The sequence below is a fragment of the Rhamphochromis longiceps genome, linkage group LG23, assembly GCF_057381845.1.
Source record: "Rhamphochromis longiceps isolate RC_006_pf linkage group LG23, R_longiceps_female_GT1.1, whole genome shotgun sequence".
NCBI lineage: Eukaryota > Metazoa > Chordata > Actinopteri > Cichliformes > Cichlidae > Rhamphochromis > Rhamphochromis longiceps.
The window spans coordinates 36,703,294-36,728,856 of NC_140578.1; the positions used below are offsets into that span (position 1 = coordinate 36,703,294).

General features: G+C 38.1%; 1 long non-coding RNA gene and 1 pseudogene across 1 annotated transcript in view; both read left to right on the forward strand.

The window, feature by feature from the left end:
- The window catches only part of LOC146642502 (uncharacterized), a 501,695-nt gene that overhangs the window by 440,378 nt on the left and 35,754 nt on the right, over window positions 1–25,563 (forward strand). The window lies entirely within an intron of this gene.
- On the forward strand, window positions 1,015–1,941 carry LOC146642510 (uncharacterized; annotated as a pseudogene).

Consider the following 25,563-nt stretch of genomic DNA (forward strand, 5'->3'; position numbering starts at 1 on the left):
TTTTCAGTTTAATCATTTCTTGTGTGACAATTTCCAAAAGCTGCTGTGAATTCTCTCCAGCACAAAAAATATTTGTATCATCTGCAAATAAAGTAAACTGTAATATATAATGAGGATTACAGTCAATGAGTTTAGTTTCTTTCTCTGCAGAATCTGTTATATCAGGAATTGTATCAGCCAAGTCTGGCCCAACACTTACAAAGAATTTATTGAACTCATTAACCACATCACTCATGTTACTAATATTTCTATCATTATTAGCGAAATACGAAGGATAATTTGACTGCCTAGAACCATTTTTAATGATGGTATTTAATGTTTTCCAAATCCCTTTAATATTATTTTTATTCATATTTATTAATTTCTCATAATATTCCTTTTTACATGACTGTAGGGGTCTCTGCAAGCATACAGGGCTCTGACAGGGTACAAGATGACAACTTTGGAATTCTACTAGAAACAGTCGATCATATTTGTTCGTCAAAGCTGAATCCAACACAAACTACGCTAAATTAGCGTTTTGAGGTAACAGCTACAATAAGCATAAAAGTTTTCGTACGGTTATCATTTGTTAACATGACGCTAATAATACATTTATTACAAACCTGAGCGTTTATCCACTGGTCATTCGACATGACGAATGACTTCTGAAGTCTTAATTCAGCTCAAGATGCTGATGTAAGTCCCAAAAAACTGAATTTTGGAACTGAAACTGAATTGTAGAACTGAAACTGAATGGTGAGAAGTAAATCTGAAATTATTCGAGAGCTAAATTTTTAAAGGATAAAATACGGTTTCAAAGGAAATTAATTCATTTTCAAAATATAAAATTCAATTTCAATTTAGTGATGATCATTTTCAGACCAATAAATTGAATTTCAAATTAGGATAATTCATATTCAGTTTTTAAAAGCATTTATTCAAGTTACAATTCAGATTCAATCTGAGCAATTCAAATTCAAATTTAGCTTATTCGTATTCAGTTTCTGATGGCACAGATTTCTGCCCATACACATGGTGGACACGTCAAACAAACCTCCGTCAGACACAAGTCACTTTTCAGCCGTTCTAAAGTCTCACTTCAACGCTGGATGCAATTTATCTACAGGTGAGCTTAAACACTACAGAAAAAAAATAATGAAAAAGATTTTTGTAAGGATGTTTTTTTTCTCTCAAAATTTTCTCAGGGTCTGCGATTACGTCAAATTGACATGATAGTTGACACCATTGCAGGCAGTACAACAACAATTAGTAAAATGTCCAAAAAAATAAGGAGGGTATGTGTGGCTGCAGTTCAAAGATTGAGACATCGTACAGGTCAGCAGATTGGTGACCGAAGGGAGTTTATTGTGATTGATGAGAGTCACTTTCGTCACAAACGAAAGGTAAGTTTTTGTGACTGTAATTTAATATTACATCTATATATTTATCAACCTTTCATAGTATCATTTAGTCTTTTTTTTTCCATTTTTTTGTTTCTGCATCAGTATGGGAGAGGAAAAATGGCTGGGGGATAGAAAAGAAGAAAGTGGATCTTTGGAATGCTGGGCATAAAACATCGAGGGAAAACGAGGCCTATCTTGCGACTTGTGGAGAAAAGATCTCGAAGACATCTTGTTCCTGTGATTACCCTTCATGTCCGGATTGGTTCCTCAGTGATAAGTGATGAATGGCGGGCCTATCGTGTACTCCCAAATTTAGGGTATGACTGTTAACCACAGCAGGTGGTATGTTGACCCTCGTACAGGTGCCCATACCCAACATCTGGAGAGAGCCTGGAGGTCTTACAAGGAGCAAATCTGGAGACTCAGGGGTAACAGAAATGATAGACTACTGTCAGAACACCTTACAGTTATTGAGTGGAACGAGTGGCTCACAAAAAAGCACAAAAATGGTACATTGGGGAGACTGATATATGGCATTTCCAAAAAATACAGATAATTCTGAATGTTGCTACTGCTTTTTTTTTCTTTTTAAAAATGTTATTTGAAAACTTAATGTAAAGAGCTACAGGTCATATAGTTTGCATCCAGCTGTGTTCTGTATTACCTCAAATATTGGCTGATAGTTTATGACAGTTTTTATTTGTGTATCAAAATTTGTGTGTCCAATCTGTAAGCATTGTTCTCATGTTTTTGTGATTGGCATCTTAAAAATACAGTGCGTTCTGGATCTACCCTGTGTGTTGTCATTTATTTTTTGTTACAATGTACTTTAAAAACGTTCACATCTATAAATAGGTTGTAAGGTATATATGGTCCCCACTTTAGATGGACTCACTCAAGATACTTTACTAACAGATAGCAAATGGTTTGTAACTTCCTAAATAAGTTTATTAAGGTATTTATGGGTATTTATAGATAATCTATCGAAAAAGAAGTTGGTCGATAGTGAGTTACAGCTTTGGCAGCCTTTAAGTGACAGTTATAAATGTATTGTAAGACATCTGTTAAGATATAGCAGCTGACTGATGTAACCCTGATATTCAGTGTTTATAAAACATCTAGTATGAAACTACTATATGTAGTACATGTAGAGTTTATAGTATTATGTAGGGTATGTTAACCATCTACTTACCTTTTACCAGAGATTTTGTATACCATTGAACATCCTGAGATGACTGGTTTGTAACTGATGCAGAGTAGCGTTTATAAATGATTAATCAATGAGTTTTAGAACATGAAAACATAATTAATAAAAAGTGTTGTACATTAGCTTATTAATCATGCATAAAGTGTTTAAAACAGTGCTTGAAAACTATTAACTGATTATGAGATATACTTTGTAGATGCTGTAGAGAGAATTAAGTAACCATTAACTAATACTTAACAGATGATTAACTAATGCTTAATAGTGTGCACTTATTATAATGTGTTAACCATAAAGGGTTACAATAATGTCCTAAATGTCATTACCCTTCATTTAGCTCGGCGTGTTGTGTCTTTTCACAGAAAATTATAATGTGTTTTTTTCAAACAGGAAAAAAAAAAGGTTAAACTTTTGGTGTTCACACTAACCTGCTATACTTTTCTTTGGATTGTCGGAAGAAGACAGAATACATGACAAAAACCCACAGAGTCACGTGAAGAGCATTCAGTCTTCATGCAGGAGAGTCCTCGGTCCCACAACCTTTTCGCTGAGAAGTGACAGTGCTAACCACTGCACCACAACGTAACACTACTTTAAAAAAAGTGGGAGGGATTTTTAGTTTTTTTAGTTTTTTTTCTTTGTCGCTGAATCATGGCTTTATTTTTCTCATTTGCTGCAAGATACAAATACAAATTTGCTTGCCTACGTATCTGGGGAAGCAATTGAGAAATAAACGTTATGTTTAAGACACAATACTATATTGTAAGGAAGCTGCAGCTTATAAAGTGAATCATTTCTGCTCATTTCCAGCTCCGTGTGATTGTTAGTGGATTCCACCTGAGCAGCTGTGCATGACTCAGCTTCAAATAGTCCTCATTTACCTCATACTGGAATCTGATGCTGATCTTTAGTTCCTCCTTGTCATCATTTTAGCTTTCAACTTTCCTCTTATTGGCTCACAGTCAGAGCTGTGACCCTAAAACTCCAGTCACACAAGGGAAAAAAGTGCATGGAGATTGCAGCACAGCTAAAATTACTGCAGCCGTGTGCAATGAATTTGCAGTCCCTTTGCCTTTGAAATGACTGCTCCAAAGACGGGAACCAAGTCTGTGACAGTCAGCTGCCATCTTCAAAGTGACTTCAGTGGATCATGACTGCCATAAAACAGCAATAAGACAAAGCCAGTGTGCTATCAGCCTACGACTGAATGGGGTCAAGTTGGCAATTACACACAATCGACTTGCAATTAACTTTGATAAATCAGCAAAAATCGCAAATTTGTTGTTTACATACGCAGATATTTGCATTAATTAGTCCAGTCAGAACCTAGAACTGAAATGAAAATTATCCTCCAGAAATAGTTGACAAAGCAAAATGACATAGGTGCTCTGCAACCTTGTTTTAATATAGGAATATGATTAGAATACTATCTGTTGGTGATCAGTTGCACTGAATCACCCTATTTCAACGACATGGCACCGGTACACACTGACTGCAATTGACTGCAACATTCTGACAATCTGTCTGCATTTATAAATTAGACAGCAGTTAATTGCAGCTCTTGACTGAGAGTGATTGGAGTGAGTCACTGAATCATTCACTTTGCAATCAAAAGGCTGAGGGTGTTGGGTGGTCATCCTCTGGGAAACCAGCTGGCCACCATAGCTACTTGCAACCAGTCGCCAAATGAGGTGATCTATAAGTTATATAAGGTTCTCTGCCCTTACTGACTTCACACTGAGCAGAAACCAAGCACTTGCATGTACTCGACTAGATTACTCATGCACTGACTTCATTATTTAACTTTTTTATGAAATGAGCATCCACCATTGTAACAGTATGTTTTGGAGAATACAAGGACATGCATGCACTCCCTTAAGTTGTATACCTACTTTGCTAGTACTATATATGTGTTACAGGTGTCTTTTGCTGTGCAAAAGTAGCAATCACAGATTTCACACTTTTTTTAAGCTTGTGTAAAATCTCACACTTTGAGACACCTGAACCACAGTGAGACCATGTCCTGAGATGCAGTGACCTTCGAACGATGCAATGCAGAAGGCAGGTCTTTGCAGCCGTTTCTCCACTGAGTCTTTGACTAAGCCCCATTAAGCACTCACACACATAAGCATTCACACACTTATATCACTTCACTCCTGTCTGAACATTTGCTTCCTTTCCTTTTTCCTCCATCTCCTTACACGTTTTTTTTCTCCACAGTTAACACCTATTCTTTCCCCTTGTGCCCTTCCACAGCTTGAATTCAGCTCATTTATGTCCCCTGTGATGAATGTGTCACACCAACAACACTTGAGTAGAAACACACTTACACACACCCTTGAGAAGGAACACAAACATATATATCTGCACACAATGTACCGCACAATGTATCTCAGTGTCAGCTAGCCACACTGTGATCTGATAAATGGCTTTCGGTGCAGGTGGTTTCTTTCATTAATACACTCTCACAAACCTAGCTTTATAGTACCCTACAGCCATCCAGCATATTACAAAGAAAAAAGACAGAAGCTGGAAAGAGGGACAGAAGTAAAAAAGAAAAAATGGAACAGAATCAAAAGCGAGTTCCCCTTCGAGAACCTCAATGCCTCCTATAAACCAGCCTGTTATTTGGAATAAATTTTTCCTTTTATCCCAAAGTTAACACTTGATTTTTTTCATTGGCTGTATTGATTTCCCAGTGGGGAATATCTGTATTGAGTAATGTGTCACTTAAAATGATGCATGAAAGGATCATAGGTCCCCAGTTTGCCATATCACACTGTTACCCATTTGTTTTGCTCCTCTTGCAAATGAAAGTATTGGCATTTAGAATGAAACAGACCAAGTAATTTGTCAGCTGTTCCTTAGTGTTCATCACTCTGTTGTTTATCACCACAATTCAGGACGAGAGATGCAGCCGCAGAGAGAAAGTTTAAGGAATTAGTGTTTCATCATCAGCTGAAATAGGTGGCAGGAAACATATCAGACATACTATGAAGGGGTTGGTTGCTGATCATGCACAGCTGGAGATAAAGAGGTTTCTATAGAAGCACTTGCCAGCAATAATGTATCTATCCAGACTGCCAACTTTAGAGACAGAAGAAATTATCGCAAGTTACCCTGAAGTATGTATAAAGTGATGCGACATGAAACGTAACTACTAAGATGCAAATTTCTTATTTTTACCGGCTGACAGGATGTCTGTGGAGTTGGGGAAGAGCTTTCTGCCATTATTATAATGAATGTTATTCATAAACTCAAAGCATAACAATGATCATTTCAGAGAATTAGGCTATGGTCTTAAATGGGGGGGATCAATCCAAAGCAATGTGGTGACCAAACCAAAGCCAATGACATTCAGCAAGTTCAAATAACTCCAGGTTTAAAAAAAGCATGAAGTGGCTCCCAAGATAAACGTTTCTCAACTTCAAAGCAAGTGATTGAAATGAAAATCTAGGATTTGACCTGGTACCATTATCTAGGCTACCTCACTGCCAATTGTTAGCTTCAGTGTGACACATAACGAGTGCACTGTTACCTGAATGGATCCAGCTTTACTTGAAATTGACACGAGAGCTTTATATTTTAAATATGGCATGCATGTTGGATAGATGCCCTTGAATGCTATTGACTGGTGAAATAATAATTATTCAGAACGTTTATAAATCCTTTCAGTATAACTCAGTTTTCATATTTTTATATTATATAGAATAGAATAGAAATATAGAATAATCCTTTAGGGCAAATTTGGTTGTAATAGCAGCAAGAAAGACACCTATACAACAAACAGTACACAAGACATAGAACAGAAACATACACAATTTTTCTTACATATTTACATTAAGGACAATGGTTACTATAAACAGAGTACTGTACAGTTATTAAATTAAATAAAATTAACTACAGATGAGAGGCAAACCAGGTTGTAGTGCGAATCGGTTGATTAAATTATTGCAGTTACAGCACAGATGTAAATATCTATGATTGTTGGGAGCACTTTTGATTGTACAGTCTGACAGCTGCAGGGAGGAAGGACCTGCGGAAACGCTCCTTCATGCATCGAGGATGTAGCAGTCTGTCACTGAAGGAGCTCTGCAGTTCAGCAACATTTACATGCATGGGGTTGGAGGCTCTGTCCATCAGAGATGTTATTTTGGCCAGAGTCCTCCTGTCTCCCATCACCTGCACTGGGTCCAGGGTGCATCCCAGAACAGCGCTGGCCTTCCTTATGAGTTTATCCAACCTCTTCCTCTCAGCTGCCGATAAACTGCTGCTCCAACATACAACACTGTAAAAAAAATGATGCCACCACAGAGTCATAGAAAGTCTTTAAAAGCGCTCCCTGGACTCCAAATGGCCTCAGCCGCCCCAGCAAGTAGAGTCTGCTCTGACCCTTCCTGTAAAGAGCATCAGTGTTGTGGCTCCAGACCAGTTTATTATTCAGGTGAACACCCAGATACCTATACGAGTCCACTATCTCAATGTCCACTCCCTGGATGTTCACCGGTGTCAGTGTGGTAGGTCTGCATCTCTGGAAGTCCACCACCAACTCCTTGGTTTTCCCGGCGTTGATCAGCAGGTGGTTCTGCTGATACCAGTCCACAAAGTCCAGAGTCCACTGTCTGTACTCTGAGTTGTCCTCACCTGTGATGAGGTCAACTATGGCAGAGTCGTCAGAGAACTTCTGTAGGTGGCAGCGTGGGGAGTTGATGGACAAGTCTGCAGTGTAGAGGGTGAAGAGGAACGGTGCCAGTACAGTTCCCTGTGGGGCCCCCATACTGCAGACCAGCGTATCAGAGACACAGCCCTGTGTCCTCACATGGGCATTCTGTGAGGTAGTCCAGCATCCACTGGGACATGTGGTGGTCCACTCCCGATAGCTCCTGCTTGTCTCTCAGAAGTTGTGGCTGGATGGTGTTTAAAGCACTGGAGAAATCAAAGAACATGATCCTCACAGTGCTGCCAGGCTTCTCCAGGTGAGTCAGAGCTCGGTGCTGGAGGTAGATGGTGGCGTCCTCCACCCCAATGCCAGGCTGGTAAGCAAACTGCAGCGGATCCAATGAAGACTTCACCAGAGGGTGCAGATGGTTTAGAACCAACCTTTCGAGGGTCTTCATCAGATGTGATGTCAGGGCTACTAGCCTGTAGCTGCTGAGGTCCTTGGGATGGGAGGTCTTTGGTACCAGTACCACACAGGAGGTCTTCCACAGCTGTGGTACTTTCCCCAGCGACAGGCTCAGGTTGAACAGATATCCTAGGATGCCACACAGTTCATCTGCGCAGTACCTCAGGAGCCTGGAGCTGACGCCATCTGGACCTGCAGCCTTCCGCACCTTGATCTTGCGAAGCTCGTTCCTCACTTGAAGTGCTGAGATAGAAAGAGTGGATTTTGGGGGGGGTGTATGTTGGAGTCCACAGAAGCCGGGGGTGGGTGTAATGACTGGGAGCTGGGAGGTGTGAAGCTGAGAGGTGTGAAGTCCTGAGATGAAGGAGATTGCAGCAGGGGGGACAATGCTGGGGGAGGGGTGGGTGGTTGATCAAACCTATTAAAATATTTATTTAGGTCATTCACCCACCCCAAGTCTCCTGCAGCCTGGGGGGGTTGGTTTTTGTCCTGAGATTGTCTTCAGGCTGTTCCAAAACCCTCAGATGTTGTCCTGTTGCAGCTGCTCTTCCATCTTCCTCCTGTAGTTTTCCTTTCCTTGCCTTATCTTCCACTTCAGCTTCTTCTGGACAGCTCACAGCTCCTGTTTGTCTCCAGATATAAAGACTCTCTTCTTCTCCTTGAGGAGAGCCTTAATTTCAGGATTTATCCATGGCTTGTTGTTAGAAAAATACCGTACCTTTATGCTGGGTACGGTGTTGTCCACACAGAAGTTCATGTAATCCGTAATGCAGGCTGTGATGCTGTTGAGGTGAGGTCATCCTCCAGGGGCTGCAGAGGTTGTCCCACACAGTAGAACGGAAACAGTCCCTCAGGGCCTCTTCAGTCTCTGCCGAACATTTCCTAACTGTGTGTTTCACAACTGGTTCTCTGTGTACTAGAGTTTTTTACACAGGCTGGAGATGAACCAGGTTGTGATTTGAGCCCCCCATGGGAGGGAGAGGTGATGACCTGTATGCCTCCTTGGTGTTGGCATACAATAATTCCAATCTTTTATTGTCTCTGGATGTGGCAGGTGACATACTCTGTGAAGGTGGGGAGAGTGGAGGACAGGGAGATGTGATTAAAGTCCCCAGAGATCAGGAAAAGGGCCTGAGGGTGCTGTGTTTGGAGTCTGCTGGTTACAGTGTGCAGGACCTCACAGGTTGCTGCAGCGTTAGCAGAGGGCGGAGCATACACAGATATCACAATCACGTATGTAAACTCACACGGTAGATAGTACGGTCTCATGTTAACCGCTAGCACCTCAATGTCCTTACAGCATAGCGTCTCTTTGATAGGTAAATGCCCAGAGTTACACCATCTATCGTTCACAAACACAGTACGACCCCCTCCTCTCTTCTTACCACTCTCCATTGTTCTGTCTGCCTGGATCAGATGGAAACCGTCTATAGGGCTTTGGAGTTGACGTCACGCCGCAATGCATTATGGGAGCGCAGCGCCATTTTCGGGGTCTACGAATCAAACCAAACACATTGTGTTGGAACGATGACTACAAGAAATATGCTTAAAAGCAGCTCAAAAGAGAATGAACTGTATAGAGACCGATTTCATTCAGAGGCGAAGCAGCGGTACTTGCAGAAAATAGCGTGCATTGGAAATGTGGACCAGTATGAAATAGGGCCGTGGAGTAGAAACCCTGAAGACCAACCGCTACTGACGTAGCCTGACATATTTTCGTACCTTATCTGTGGAATCAGCGCGTACAAGTCGTCATTCAAGCAAAGGTAAGTCAGCTCGAGTACTGCGAGTGAAATGCGTTTGATTTCCCTGCAAACATTCAGATTAGTGCAGCATAAATTCATTCATGAGGGGAAATTACAGTGAGAACATGTGGAGGCTGTTAGGTGGATAACATAGCGAGTTCAGTGCATTGATGTGACATTCTCCTGAAGGATTGTTATTCTTTATGGTTAAATAAATTGCACTAATTTATTCATATTTATTATAAATAATCCTAATTAAACATCTTGCTTCCATGTTTGTATCTTGTGTCACTAAAAATACAATTTATTTTAATTTTATATATTGATCAATGACCTGCAGAATCTCCTTATCATATTAAGGGATTCATAATTGTCACTTTATGCTTTCTCCATCTCTAAAGTGATGACATCCTTGCATTACCGGTACATACTTTAGGTTCATTTTCTGCAGGCAGATTTACACTATAACATGCAGTGTTCTATAGATGGACACATAAAGAAATGAAAAATTACATGTATGTGCTAACTTTCTAAACACTTTGTTACATTTATGATAAAGTAGATAAAACACATTTACGTCGGCCTTGGCTCATTAGTTCTTGTCTTTAAATGAACTTTGTGTGTGTTTCAGGTCCTGCACTCTCAAAGACTGAATGAACCAGCATTGCAGCCATGGGTCACCGTGAGCATCACAGGGAAGGTTGAAGCCGCCCACTGCACCTGCAAGGCCGGAGTCGCAGAGACCTGCAGCCATGTCGCTGCTCTTCTGTTTAATGTAGAAGCAACAGTGTTGATCCGTGGCACAAGGACTGTTACAGATGAACCTGCATACTGGGTTTTGCTGGGTAATATGACCAAGATACAGCCAGAGGTTGGCCATAAGATAGACTTCTCCTCTTCAGCTGCCCAAAAAAAGGCTCTTGATCAAAACCTAAACAGACCATCTGTAGTGACGGGGAAAAGGAGCCGTCCTCAAAACAGAAAAATCCCACCTGCTACTTTGGAGGAGTTGTCACTGCTATTGGATACTTTGCTGGAACACAGTAAAGCTGTGGGTTGTGGGAATGACCCATAATGTTTTATCTAGGGGTCTACATTTATGCCTGTAGTGCACTGCCGTGTAAATAATTTGCATTTACTGAATATATACTGACTGAGTACCACTGTTCAAAAGTTGAATAAAGAAACAAACTAATTTTTGCCTCTTTTTTTTTTTTATTGAAACCACCTTATAGAACACCACATCAGTTACAATGTAGAATCCATAGTTTACAAATGACAAAATGTTTACACAAAATCATGAGTGTTTACATGATATCACCCACTACTAACTTTATTTACTGCATCTTTTGAAAAAAATACAGCAATTTTAACAGCACAAGACTTAAGAATATTTAACAGGAGCAGGTTTCATTTTTCCCTGGTTTTATTATCACACTGTTCACCAAAACGCAGCAAACCTTCACCATCTTATCCAGGAGGGTCACCTCTTCACCCTCACATGGAAGAAGTAATCTGATTGGCATGGTGGTATGTTTGCAGCAGGTCCCTTGTGTAGCGCTGGAACCCAGTCACGATGTTTCATCCATTTCATAGGCTGGTTTGCTGCAATAATGCCAAATAATTAGCAACTCTATAGATAGAAGGTAGTTCTGCAAAATCACTCAGTAGGATGTTTGTTCTAATTTGCTATGAGCTCAGAGCGCATAGAAAATAATACTAATAGGCTATAAAGAGTGATATGAACATATTTAGAACTTACCGGAATGAAAATGTCTGGAGCACCAACAGATATTTGGAGATGGAAGAGAACTGCACGTCAGCTCGTCTCACAGCTGCTATCCAGGCTAGACGCCTTCGTTTGGTAACATCGATACACGAGCTGCCTCATGTTGCTTCCAGGTTGGGAAAGAATGAAAAGATAAACCATTTTCAACCTTATTCTCTTGCCGGTCGTGTGATCGAACATTGCAGCCGACCACACAGCAAATACGAACCATGGCTGTTGTGTGTGACTTCGCTCCCTTTTCACTTGCGCTAGACCCCCAAAATGGCGGATCGGGCCAAAATCCTTTCCACGCCCACCCCCTGTGACATCACGCTCCAAACGTGTAAGTCCGGAGTTAGCGCGGTTAGCCACGACTCTGTGAAGCACATCAGGCTACACTAACTGTAGCTCCTCTGATGTCGAGCCGCCAGTTCGTCTACTTTATTGGGGAGAGATCTCACATTCCCCATAATAATAGATGGAATCGCTGGCCGGTACCTCCTAACTTTACTGCGACGCCCGATCCCGGCCCGAGTACCGCGTCTCTTCCTCCTCACCTCGCGGGGGATGTTGGCTTGCTCGGCGGTAGGCAGGGCAGCGGAGGCTCCGAGGGTTAACAGCTGATCCCTGCTGTAAATAATGGGAGGTCAGACTTCCATGCGCTCTCCGGACACAGACGCCGTAAAAAATATAATAAAGAACACGACTGTCCATAGAATTCTGAGTTCCATTGTGGGGGACAGCAGTCCACAATAGAAAAACAAAAACAAGAAACACAAGAACAACAAAGAAACATATGTTAAAGAGAAAAAAGGACCTGGTCAGGTTGGAGCTGCTGATACTGACTGCCAGCTCGGAGCGGTGCCGGAAATACACAACCAACCACATTATGCCAAATCTGTTTATCCTTATCCTATTTTGTCATCTTTATACACCTAAATCATAACCAATTTACCTCCACCTGGCTACTGGCAACCCATCTAGCGTTAGAGTTTTGGTGTGATTAATGTCCAGCTCTTTTTGTTGAGTTTCAGTTTGGAACATTCAAATGGAAAACCTTTGAAAACAAAAAAACCTTCAAGGCCAGCATATATAATGCTTCATGTAAAATATAACAGTTTCTGATTATAGAAAAAAATACAGAATTTAGCATGTGGCTAAAAAGGACCCTAAGACCTCTAACCCAAACTAAGGTTAACAGTGACCTTAACACTGGATGTTAAGAGTTTTTTTTAAGAGGAAATCTTTTTGACTCATGCCCTGCTCGTGAAAAAGCAGTGTTTGTATGATGTGTTCTTTAGCTGTTGCAATCACTGCACCAGTAAGGACATATAGCATGGTAACAAATAGTGGAAAACGATCAAAATGAGGTCCCAACCAAGCTTATGAGATCCAATGCTGATTGAAAGGAATTTGTAAGATTGTAAAAAAATCAGGATGTGCTGCTCCGGTCTGCATGTCAATGTATTCTTGGGCCTGAGTTGCTACCAGTTCATTGTGTCAATGTGTGTGAATGTTAGAAAGCACATTGTCATGTAAATGGGTGAATGAGACATGTTGGATTAAGCACTTTGAATTCTCAAGTAGAGTAGACAAGCACTATATGAGATCTAGCCCATTAAACTAACTGGTACATTCATTGTTTGGGTAGGTTAGGGGTTATTTTTCTGTTTCACTAGGTTTTTATTTTATTTTATTTTTTTAGTAATTCAGTGATCTGCCTTCTTTAGCACTCAGTAAATTATTAACTTATTAAGTGTGCCTATGCGAAGGCACACTTATTACTATTGCTCGGATTTGTTATTATTATTATTATTATTGTGTGGATGCTTAAGCATCCACACTATTGAGTTCCTGTTTCTCTTTATTCTTTATTATTGTGTGGATGCTTAAGCATCCACACTATTGAGTTCCCGTTTCTCTTTATTGTGTGGATGCTTTAAGCATCCACACTATTGAGTTCCTGTTTCTCTTTATTCTTTATACTTTATTGTGTGGATGCTTTAAGCATCCACACTATTGAGTTCCTGTTTCTCTTTATTGTGTGGATGCTTTAAGCATCCACACTATTGAGTTCCTGTTTCTCTTTATTCTTTATTATTATTATTGTGTGGATGCTTTAAGCATCCACACTATTGAGTTCCTGTTTCTCTTTATTGTGTGGATGCTTTAAGCATCCACACTATTGAGTTCCTGTTTCTCTTTATTCTTTATTATTATTGTGTGGATGCTTTAAGCATCCACACTATTGAGTTCCTGTTTCTCTTTATTCTTTATTATTATTATTATTCTAGTTGCTTCCGTACACTTTTTGGCACTTAACTACTTCCACAATTTTCAGCCGATTTTCACCGTTCAAATTTTAAACTATTCTGCTATTTCTGCTAATTTACGCTACGATTTTTGCTATTTTTAACTATTATACTTTTTAAAATATTAAGCTTTTTTCCTTTAATTTGTCCCATTGAAATGAATGGGAAACTTCTGCAATTCTGCTAAAATTTGCTTGTTTTTGAAACTTAACTACTTCCTCATATTTTCACCTAGAACAACCATTCAAACTTTAAAATGTTCACAAATTATTGGGCTATTCAGGTATGATTCAGCTTTTTCAAATGTTTTACTGTTTTACTTTTATGCCTCTTAAAGTTTTGAGTTGCAAAATTGTGATTTTTCACAAAATACATGCGTTGTTATGGTTGCTATGCTCTTGGCTTCCAGTGTGCCACTGAAGGTTTTGCAATTTTCACTTCATGTCCGAACAACTTCTTGCTACTTGCTCAATTTTCACTCAACTTCCACAAATTATACATCAAAACGTAGGTATTTTTGCTGGCTTTCAGAAAATGTCACTATCATTGTTGTGGGATTTATAGAATTTTTGCAAATCTCCTCAGACCAACACAAGGTCTCAAAACTCTCCATATAAAGTCAATGGAGAGCTTGTTCAAAATCATCGCTGGATTTCTGTAATGAGAGGCATATTCGAATCGTCATATCTCCTTAACGAAGCGACTTTAAGACATGAGGCTTGTCCCCGAATATCTTCAGACACCCCTGACGCTCACAATTCAAGAATTTCTTTCTCACCTATTACCGTTCTGAAATGAGTTGGACTTGTTTGAGGGTAGGAAATTCGTCCTTCGCTCAGATTTCTTCAGATTTAAAACTCTGGAAATGAACCACTTTTTTCTCTCGTCATAATTTTTTTTTGGATTTCCACAGAGACCTGAAAATTTCCATGACTGTTCACCAAAGCCTGCTGTCTCTTACGGTGAAAGAATGATATCGATACTCCAAATAGATTTCGAGTTACAAAGCGTTGTTTGAGGGCAAGTCAAGGCAGTTTTTGCTTCGCTCTACTCAGTTATGGTGCATTAGAAGTCAAATATCTTTAATAATTCATATTTTAATGATAAATTGTAAACACTGGAAGATTCCCCCATCTCTTCTGAACAAAACGGTGTAAGAATGACCGCTCTAGCCCCTACGGTTTGGAAATTATGGTCATTTGTTTGAGGGGAGTCCTCACTATGAGAAATAGGCTGCAATAATCCTGTGCCTCTCTGTGCTGCGTGTGTAAAAAGAGGCACATGTTTTGGCGGGAAAAAGTACACAGGCTCTCTGATTGGTGGATTCAAATTCAGCAGCTCCCAGGCTGACCTAGAAACTTACTTCTCTCTCCCTGTGCATTTTTTTGCTGATTTTTTCATTTAACAAGTATATTTGAGGGACCCTCAGCATGTTCAGCATTTTTTCAGCTGTCCATTTTGCTTTTCCAATTTTTCTGTTTAATTGATTACTATTGTGCTAAATCATACTATTTCTGCTATTTTATAAGATTTGTGCCTAATATAGTATTTCTGCTAAATTACAGTATTTCTGCTTTTTATACTATTTGTGCTAAAACATAGTATTTCTACTAAATGTAGTATTTATGCTTAATCATAGTATTTCTATATATTTCTATATATTTCTGCCAGGTCCCCAGGCAGCCAATCCTCTGTGAGGACTTAGACATTCAAATTTTCAAATCAGGGCCTGCACGGTTTCCCAGCCAATCATATATGTGTCCTGAGGCATTCAAATTTGCATATTGGGGCCTTCATGGCTTCTAAGCCAGCCAATCATATCTGAGGCCAAGGAATTCAAATCCACAAATCAGGGCCTGCACAGCTTCCCAGCCAGCCAATCATGTATGTGGGCTCCAGGTATTCAAATTTGCATATTGGGGAATTCGTGGCTTCTAAGTCAACAAGTCATCCATGTCATATATCTCTAAAAATTCATATTTTAATGATAAATTGTCAACACTTGAAGATTCCCCCATCTCTTCTGAACAAAACGGTGTAAGAATGACCGCTCTAGCCCCTATGGTTAGGAAATTATGGTCATTTGTTTGAGGGGAATCCTCACTATGTGAAATAAACTGAAAGAAGCAGGTCTATGTCTCTGTGCTGCGTGTGTAAAAAGATGCACCTGTTTTGGCGGGAAAACGTAAACAGCCTCTCTGATTGGTGGATTCAAATTCAGCAGCTCCCAGGCTGACCTAGAAACTTAGTCCTCTCTCCCTGTGTGTGTGTGTGTGTGTGTGTGTGTTTAGTGGGAGAGAGAGGACCCTGCCCTTATTTGGCAGCATGTCATTGTAGGATTTAAATTGAACATAGTTAGACTGGTTGACTGGATTAGAGCCTGTGTTTGTGTGTCCCTCTGCGCATTTGTGTTTCAATAAGTTATTACTATTCTGCTAAATCATAGTATTTCTGCTTTTCATAGGATTTATGCCTAATATAGTATTTCTGCTAAATTATAGTATTTCTGCTTTTTATAGGATTTGTGCCTAACATAGTATTTCTGCTAAATTATAGTATTTCTGCTTTTTATACTATTTGTTCTAAATTATAGTATTTCTGCTTTTTATAGGATTTGTGCTTAATATAGTATTTCTGCTAAATTATAGTTTTTCTTCTTTTTATAGTATTTGTGCTAAAACATAGTATTTCTACTAAATGTAGTATTTATGCTTAATAATAGTATTTCTATATACTTCTGCCAGGTCCCCAGGCAGCCAATCCTCTGTGAGGACTGAGACATTCAAATTTTCAAATCAGGGCCTGCACAGTTTCCCAGCCAATCAAATAAGTGTCCTGAGGCATTCAAATTTGCATATTGGGGCCTTCGTGGCTTCTAAGCCAGCCAATCATATCTGAGGGCTGAGGAATTCAAATCCACAAATCAGGGCCTGCACGGCTTCCCAGCCAGCCAATCACATATGTGGTCTCAGGCATTCAAATTTGCATATTGGGGAATTCGTGGCTTCTAAGTCAACAAGTCATCCATGTCATATATCTCTAAAAATTCATATTTTAATATTAAATTGTCAACACTTGAAGATTCCCCCATCTCTTCTGAACAAAACGGTGTAAGAATGACCGTTCTAGCCCCTACGGTTAGGAAATTACGGTCATTTGTTTGAGGGGAGTCGTCACTATGAGAAATAGACTGCAAAAATCCTGTGTCTCTCTGTGCTGCTGCGTGTGTAAACAGATGCACCTGTTTTGGTAGGGAAAAGTGCACAGCCTCTCTGATTGGTGGATTCAAATTCACCAGCTCCCAGGCTGACCTAGAAACTTACTTCTCTCTCCCTGTGTGTGTGTGTGTGTGTGTGTGTGTGTGTGTGTATGTGTGTGTGTGTGTGTGTGTGTTTGTGTGTGTGTGTGACAGAGAGAGAGAGAGAGAGAGAGAAAGCCTTTTAATGGGATGATCCCATTGTAAGATTCAAATTCAATATATTTAGACTGGTTGACTGAATTGGATCTTGTGTGTGTGTCTCTCTGTGCATGTGTGTTTCCTCATGTGTACATATTTGTAATTGTGTGGCTGTCATAAATTTTTTTGCTGATTTTTGTCATTTAACAAGTATATTTGAGGGAACCTCAGCATGTTCAGCATTTTTTCAGCTGTCCATTTTGCTTTTCCAATTTTTCTGTTTAACTTATTACTATTGTGCTAAATCACACTATTTCTGCTATTTTATAAGATTTGTGCTTAATATACTATTTCTGCTTTTATAGGATTTGTGCTTAATATAGTATTTCTGCTTTTTATAAGATTTGTGCTTAATATAGTATTTCTGCTAAATGTAGTATTTATGTTTAATCATACTATTTCTGCTTTTCATAGGATTTGTGCTTAATATAGTATTTCTGCTAAATTTAGTATTTCTGATTAATTATAGTCTTTCTACTAAATCATAGTACAGTATTTCTGCTTTTTATGGGATTTGTGCTAAAACAAAGTATTTCTACTAAATGTAGTATTTATGCTTAATCATACCATTTCTGCTTTTTATAGGATTTGTGCTTAATATAGTATTTCTGCTAAATTATAGTATTTCTGCCAAATTATAATATTTGTGCTAAAACATAGTCTTAATTTAAAATTACAATATTCATAGTTCATCACAGTGTCTCTGGTAAATCACAATATTTCTGCTCTGTTGTACTATTTTTCTAAATCATAGTGTTTCTGTAATGTTTAAGTATTTTTGGCTAAATATATTCTTTCTGTTATCTTATACTATTTCTCCTAAATTCTTGTATTTTTGAGAAGTTATCATGTTTCTGGTAAGTTACAATATTTCTGCTAAATTCTGCTATGCTATTGTATTTCTGCCAAGTATTATGTTTCCTCTAAGATATTGCAGTTCTGCTAAGTTATTCCATTTTAGCAAACTTCTTTTGCTTCTGCAAAGTTTTTACAATTTCTGCAACTTTTCAGCTTTTTCAGCTACTTTTTGCATGCAGCTTCAGCTTTAAGCATCCACACTGCATTTTCGCAGGAAATGCAAATTTTTCTAGTTATTATTATTATTATTCTAGTTGCTTCCGTACACTTTTTGGCACTTAACTACTTCCACAATTTTCAGCCGATTTTCACCGTTCAAATTTTAAACTATTCTGCTATTTCTGCTAATTTACGCTACGATTTTTGCTATTTTTAACTATTATACTTTTTAAAATATTCCACTTTTTTCCTTTAATTTGTCCCATTGAAATGAATGGGAAACTTCTGCAATTCTGCTAAAATTTGCTTGTTTTTGAAACTTAACTACTTCCTCATATTTTCACCTAGAACAACCATTCAAACTTTAAAATGTTCATAAATTATTGGGCTATTCAGGTATGATTCAGCTTTTTGAAATCTTTTACTGTTTTACTTTTATGCCTCTTAAAGTTTTGAGTTGCAAAATTGTGATTTTTCACAAAATACATGCGTTGTTATGGTTGCTATGCTCTTGGCTTCCAGTGTGCCACTGAAGGTTTTGCAATTTTCACTTCATGTCCGAACAACTTCTTGCTACTTGCTCAATTTTCACTCAACTTCCACAAATTATACATCAAAACGTAGGTATTTTTGCTGGCTTTCAGAAAATGTCACTATCATTGTTGTGGGATTTATAGAATTTTTGCAAATCTCCTCAGACCAACACAAGGTCTCAAAACTCTCCATATAAAGTCAATGGAGAGCTTGTTCAAAATCATCGCTGGATTTCTGTAATGAGAGGCATATTCGAATCGTCATATCTCCTTAACGAAGCGACTTTAAGACATGAGGCTTGTCCCCGAATATCTTCAGACACCCCTGACGCTCACAATTCAAGAATTTCTTTCTCACCTATTACCGTTCTGAAATGAGTTGGACTTGTTTGAGGGTAGGAAATTCGTCCTTCGCTCAGATTTCTTCAGATTTCAAACTCTGGAAATGAACCACTTTTTTCTCTCGTCATAACTTTTTTTTGGATTTCCACAGAGACCTGAAAATTTCCATGACTGTTCACCAAAGCCTGCTGTCTCTTACGGTGAAAGAATGATATCGATACTCCAAATAGATTTCGAGTTACAAAGCGTTGTTTGAGGGCAAGTCAAGGCAGTTTTTGCTTCGCTCTACTCAGTTATGGTGCATTAGAAGTCAAATATCTTTAATAATTCATATTTTAATGATAAATTGTAAACACTGGAAGGTTCCCCCATCTCTTCTGAACAAAACGGTGTAAGAATGACCGCTCTAGCCCCTACGGTTTGGAAATTATGGTCATTTGTTTGAGGGGAGTCCTCACTATGAGAAATAGGCTGCAATAATCCTGTGCATCTCTGTGCTGCGTGTGTAAAAAGAGGCACATGTTTTGGCGGGAAAAAGTACACAGGCTCTCTGATTGGTGGATTCAAATTCAGCAGCTCCCAGGCTGACCTAGAAACTTACTTCTCTCTCCCTGTGCATTTTTTTGCTGATTTTTTCATTTAACAAGTATATTTGAGGGACCCTCAGCATGTTCAGCATTTTTTCAGCTGTCCATTTTGCTTTTCCAATTTTTCTGTTTAACTGATTACTATTGTGCTAAATCATACTATTTCTGCTATTTTATAAGATTTGTGCCTAATATAGTATTTCTGCTAAATTACAGTATTTCTGCTTTTTATACTATTTGTGCTAAAACATAGTATTTCTACTAAATGTAGTATTTATGCTTAATCATACTATTTCTGCTTTTTATGGGATTTGTGCCTAATATAGTATTTCTGCTTTTTATAGGATTTTTGCTCAAACATAATATTTCTACTAAATGTAGTGTTTATGCTTAATCATCCTATTTCTGCTTTTTATAGGATTTGTGCTTAATATAGTATTTCTGCTAAATTATAGTATTTCTGCTTTTTATAGTATTTGTGCTAAAACATAGTATTTCTACTAAATGTAGTATTTATGCTTAATAATAGTATTTCTATATATTTCTGCCAGGTCCCCAGGCAGCCAATCCTCTGTGAGGACTGAGACATTCAAATTTTCAAATCAGGGCCTGCACAGTTTCCCAGCCAATCAAATAAGTGTCCTGAGGCATTCAAATTTGCATATTGGGGCCTTCGTGGCTTCTAAGCCAGCCAATCATATCTGAGGGCTGAGGAATTCAAATCCACAAATCAGGGCCTGCACGGCTTCCCAGCCAGCCAATCACATATGTGGTCTCAGGCATTCAAATTTGCATATTGGGGAATTCGTGGCTTCTAAGTCAATAAGTCATCCATGTCATATATCTCTAAAAATTCATATTTTAATATTAAATTGTCAACACTTGAAGATTCCCCCATCTCTTCTGAACAAAACGGTGTAAGAATGACCGTTCTAGCCCCTACGGTTAGGAAATTACGGTCATTTGTTTGAGGGGAGTCGTCACTATGAGAAATAGACTGCAATAATCCTGTGTCTCTCTGTGCTGCTGCGTGTGTAAACAGATCCACCTGTTTTGGTGGGGAAAAGTGCACAGCCTGTCTGATTGGTGGATTCAAATTCACCAGCTCCCAGGCTGACCTAGAAACTTACTTCTCTCTCCCTGTGTGTGTGTGTGTGTGTGTGTGTGTGTGTGTGTGTGTGTGTGTGTGTGTGTGTGTGTGACAGAGAGAGAGAGAGAGAGAGAGAGAAAGCCTTTTAATGGGATGATCCCATTGTAAGATTCAAATTCAATATATTTAGACTGGTTGACTGAATTGGATCTTGTGTGTGGGTCTCTCTGTGCATGTGTGTTTCCTCATGTGTACATATTTGTAATTGTGTGGCAGTCATAAATTTTTTTGCTGATTTTTGTCATTTAACAAGTATATTTGAGGGAACCTCAGCATGTTCAGCATTTTTTCAGCTGTCCATTTTGCTTTTCCAATTTTTCTGTTTAAGTTATTACTATTGTGCTAAATCACACTATTTCTGCTATTTTATAAGATTTGTGCTTAATATACTATTTCTGCTTTTATAGGATTTGTGCTTAATATAGTATTTCTGCTTTTTATAAGATTTGTGCTTAATATAGTATTTCTGCTAAATGTAGTATTTATGCTTAATCATACTATTTCTGCTTTTCATAGGATTTGTGCTTAATATAGTATTTCTGCTAAATTTAGTATTTCTGATTAATTATAGTCTTTCTACTAAATCATAGTACAGTATTTCTGCTTTTTATGGGATTTGTGCTAAAACAAAGTATTTCTACTAAATTTAGTATTTATGCTTAATCATACCATTTCTGCTTTTTATAGGATTTGTGCTTAATATAGTATTTCTGCTAAATTATAGTATTTCTGCTTTTTATAGTATTTGTGCTAAAACATAGTATTTCTACTAAATGTAGTATTTATGCTTAATCATAGTATTTCTATATATTTCTATATATTTCTGCCAGGTCCCCAGGCAGCCAATCCTCTGTGAGGACTTAGACATTCAAATTTTCAAATCAGGGCCTGCACGGTTTCCCAGCCAATCATATATGTGTCCTGAGGCATTCAAATTTGCATATTGGGGCCTTCATGGCTTCTAAGCCAGCCAATCATATCTGAGGGCTGAGGAATTCAAATCCACAAATCAGGGCCTGCACAGCTTCCCAGCCAGCCAATCATGTATGTGGGCTCCAGGTATTCAAATTTGCATATTGGGGAATTCGTGGCTTCTAAGTCAACAAGTCATCCATGTCATATATCTCTAAAAATTCATATTTTAATGATAAATTGTCAACACTTGAAGATTCCCCCATCTCTTCTGAACAAAACGGTGTAAGAATGACCGCTCTAGCCGCTATGGTTAGGAAATTATGGTCATTTGTTTGAGGGGAATCCTCACTATGTGAAATAAACTGAAAGAAGCAGGTCTATGTCTCTGTGCTGCGTGTGTAAAAAGATGCACCTGTTTTGGCGGGAAAACGTAAACAGCCTCTCTGATTGGTGGATTCAAATTCAGCAGTTCCCAGGCTGACCTAGAAACTTAGTCCTCTCTCCCTGTGTGTGTGTGTGTGTGTGTTTAGTGGGAGAGAGAGGACCCTGCCCTTATTTGGCAGCATGTCATTGTAGGATTTAAATTGAACATAGTTAGACTGGTTGACTGGATTAGAGCCTGTGTTTGTGTGTCCCTCTGTGCATTTGTGTTTCAATAAGTTATTACTATTCTGCTAAATCATAGTATTTCTGCTTTTCATAGGATTTATGCCTAATATAGTATTTCTGCTAAATTATAGTATTTCTGCTTTTTATAGGATTTGTGCCTAACATAGTATTTCTGCTAAATTATAGTATTTCTGCTTTTTATAGGATTTGTGCCTAACATAGTATTTCTGCTAAATTATAGTATTTCTGCTTTTTATACTATTTGTTCTAAATTATAGTATTTCTGCTTTTTATAGGATTTGTGCTTAATATAGTATTTCTGCTAAATTATAGTTTTTCTTCTTTTTATAGTATTTGTGCTAAAACATAGTATTTCTACTAAATGTAGTATTTATGCTTAATAATAGTATTTCTATATATTTCTGCCAGGTCCCCAGGCAGCCAATCCTCTGTGAGGACTGAGACATTCAAATTTTCAAATCAGGGCCTGCACAGTTTCCCAGCCAATCAAATAAGTGTCCTGAGGCATTCAAATTTGCATATTGGGGCCTTCGTGGCTTCTAAGCCAGCCAATCATATCTGAGGGCTGAGGAATTCAAATCCACAAATCAGGGCCTGCACGGCTTCCCAGCCAGCCAATCACATATGTGGTCTCAGGCATTCAAATTTGCATATTGGGGAATTCGTGGCTTCTAAGTCAACAAGTCATCCATGTCATATATCTCTAAAAATTCATATTTTAATATTAAATTGTCAACACTTGAAGATTCCCCCACCTCTTCTGAACAAAACGGTGTAAGAATGACCGTTCTAGCCCCTACGGTTAGGAAATTACGGTCATTTGTTTGAGGGAGTCGTCACTATGAGAAATAGACTGCAAAAATCCTGTGTCTCTCTGTGCTGCTGCGTGTGTAAACAGATGCACCTGTTTTGGTGGGGAAAAGTGCACAGGCTCTCTGATTGGTGGATTCAAATTCAGCAGTTCCCAGGCTGACCTAGAAACTTAGTCCTCTCTCCCTGTGTGTGTGTGTGTGTGTGTGTGTGTCTGTGACAGAGAGAGAGAGAGAGAGAGAGAGAGAGAGAGAGAGGCTTTTAATGGGATGATCTCATTCTAAGATTTAAATTCAATATATTTAGACTGGTTGACTGAATTGGATCTTGTGTGTGGGTCTCTATGTGCATGTGTGTTTCCTCATGTGTACATATTTGTGATTGTGTGGCTGTAATAAATTTTTTTGCAGATTTTTGTCATTTAACAAGTATATTTGAGGGACCCTCAGCATGTTCAGCATTTTTTCAGCTGTCCATTTTGCTTTTCCAATTTTTCTGTTTAACTTATTACTATTGTGCTAAATCATAGCATTTCTGCTATTTTATAAGATTTGTGCTTAATATACTATTTCTGCTAAATGTAGTATTTATGCTTAATCATACTATTTCTGCTTTTCATAGGATTTGTGCTTAATATAGTATTTCTGCTAAATTTAGTATTTCTGATTAATTATAGTTTTTCTACTAAATCATAGTACAGTATTTCTGCTTTTTATGGGATTTGTGCTAAAACAAAGTATTTCTACTAAATGTAGTATTTATGCTTAATCATACCATTTCTGCTTTTTATAGGATTTGTGCTTAATATAGTATTTCTGCTAAATTATAGTATTTCTGCCAAATTATAATATTTGTGCTAAAACAAAGTCTTAATTTAAAATTACAATATTCATAGTTCATCACAGTGTCTCTGGTAAATCACAATATTTCTGCTCTGTTGTACTATTTTTCTAAATCATAGTGTTTCTGTAATGTTTAAGTATTTTTGGCTAAATATATTCTTTCTGTTATCTTATACTATTTCTCCTAAATTCTTGTATTTTTGAGAAGTTATCATGTTTCTGGTAAGTTACAATATTTCTGCTAAATTCTGCTATGCTATTGTATTTCTGCCAAGTATTATGTTTCCTCTAAGATATTGCAGTTCTGCTAAGTTATTCCATTTTAGCAAACTTCTTTTGCTTCTGCAAAGTTTTTGCAATTTCTGCAACTTTTCAGCTTTTTCAGCTACTTTTTGCATACAGCTTCAGCTTTAAGCATCCACACTGCATTTTCGCAGGAAATGCAAATTTTTCTAGTTCTTTATTATTATTATTATTCTAGTTGCTTCCGTACACTTTTTGGCACTTAACTACTTCCACAATTTTCAGCCGATTTTCACCGTTCAAATTTTAAACTATTCTGCTATTTCTGCTAATTTACGCTACGATTTTTGCTATTTTTAACTATTATACTTTTTAAAATATTAAGCTTTTTTCCTTTAATTTGTCCCATTGAAATGAATGGGAAACTTCTGCAATTCTGCTAAAATTTGCTTGTTTTTGAAACTTAACTACTTCCTCATATTTTCACCTAGAACAACCATTCAAACTTTAAAATGTTCACAAATTATTGGGCTATTCAGGTATGATTCAGCTTTTTGAAATGTTTTACTGTTTTACTTTTATGCCTCTTAAAGTTTTGAGTTGCAAAATTGTGATTTTTCACAAAATACATGCGTTGTTATGGTTGCTATGCTCTTGGCTTCCAGTGTGCCACTGAAGGTTTTGCAATTTTCACTTCATGTCCGAACAACTTCTTGCTACTTGCTCAATTTTCACTCAACTTCCACAAATTATACATCAAAACGTAGGTATTTTTGCTGGCTTTCAGAAAATGTCACTATCATTGTTGTGGGATTTATAGAATTTTTGCAAATCTCCTCAGACCAACACAAGGTCTCAAAACTCTCCATATAAAGTCAATGGAGAGCTTGTTCAAAATCATCGCTGGATTTCTGTAATGAGAGGCATATTCGAATCGTCATATCTCCTTAACGAAGCGACTTTAAGACATGAGGCTTGTCCCCGAATATCTTCAGACACCCCTGACGCTCACAATTCAAGAATTTCTTTCTCACCTATTACCGTTCTGAAATGAGTTGGACTTGTTTGAGGGTAGGAAATTCGTCCTTCGCTCAGATTTCTTCAGATTTAAAACTCTGGAAATGAACCACTTTTTTCTCTCGTCATAATTTTTTTTTGGATTTCCACAGAGACCTGAAAATTTCCATGACTGTTCACCAAAGCCTGCTGTCTCTTACGGTGAAAGAATGATATCGATACTCCAAATAGATTTCGAGTTACAAAGCGTTGTTTGAGGGCAAGTCAAGGCAGTTTTTGCTTCGCTCTACTCAGTTATGGTGCATTAGAAGTCAAATATCTTTAATAATTCATATTTTAATGATAAATTGTAAACACTGGAAGATTCCCCCATCTCTTCTGAACAAAACGGTGTAAGAATGACCGCTCTAGCCCCTACGGTTTGGAAATTATGGTCATTTGTTTGAGGGGAGTCCTCACTATGAGAAATAGGCTGCAATAA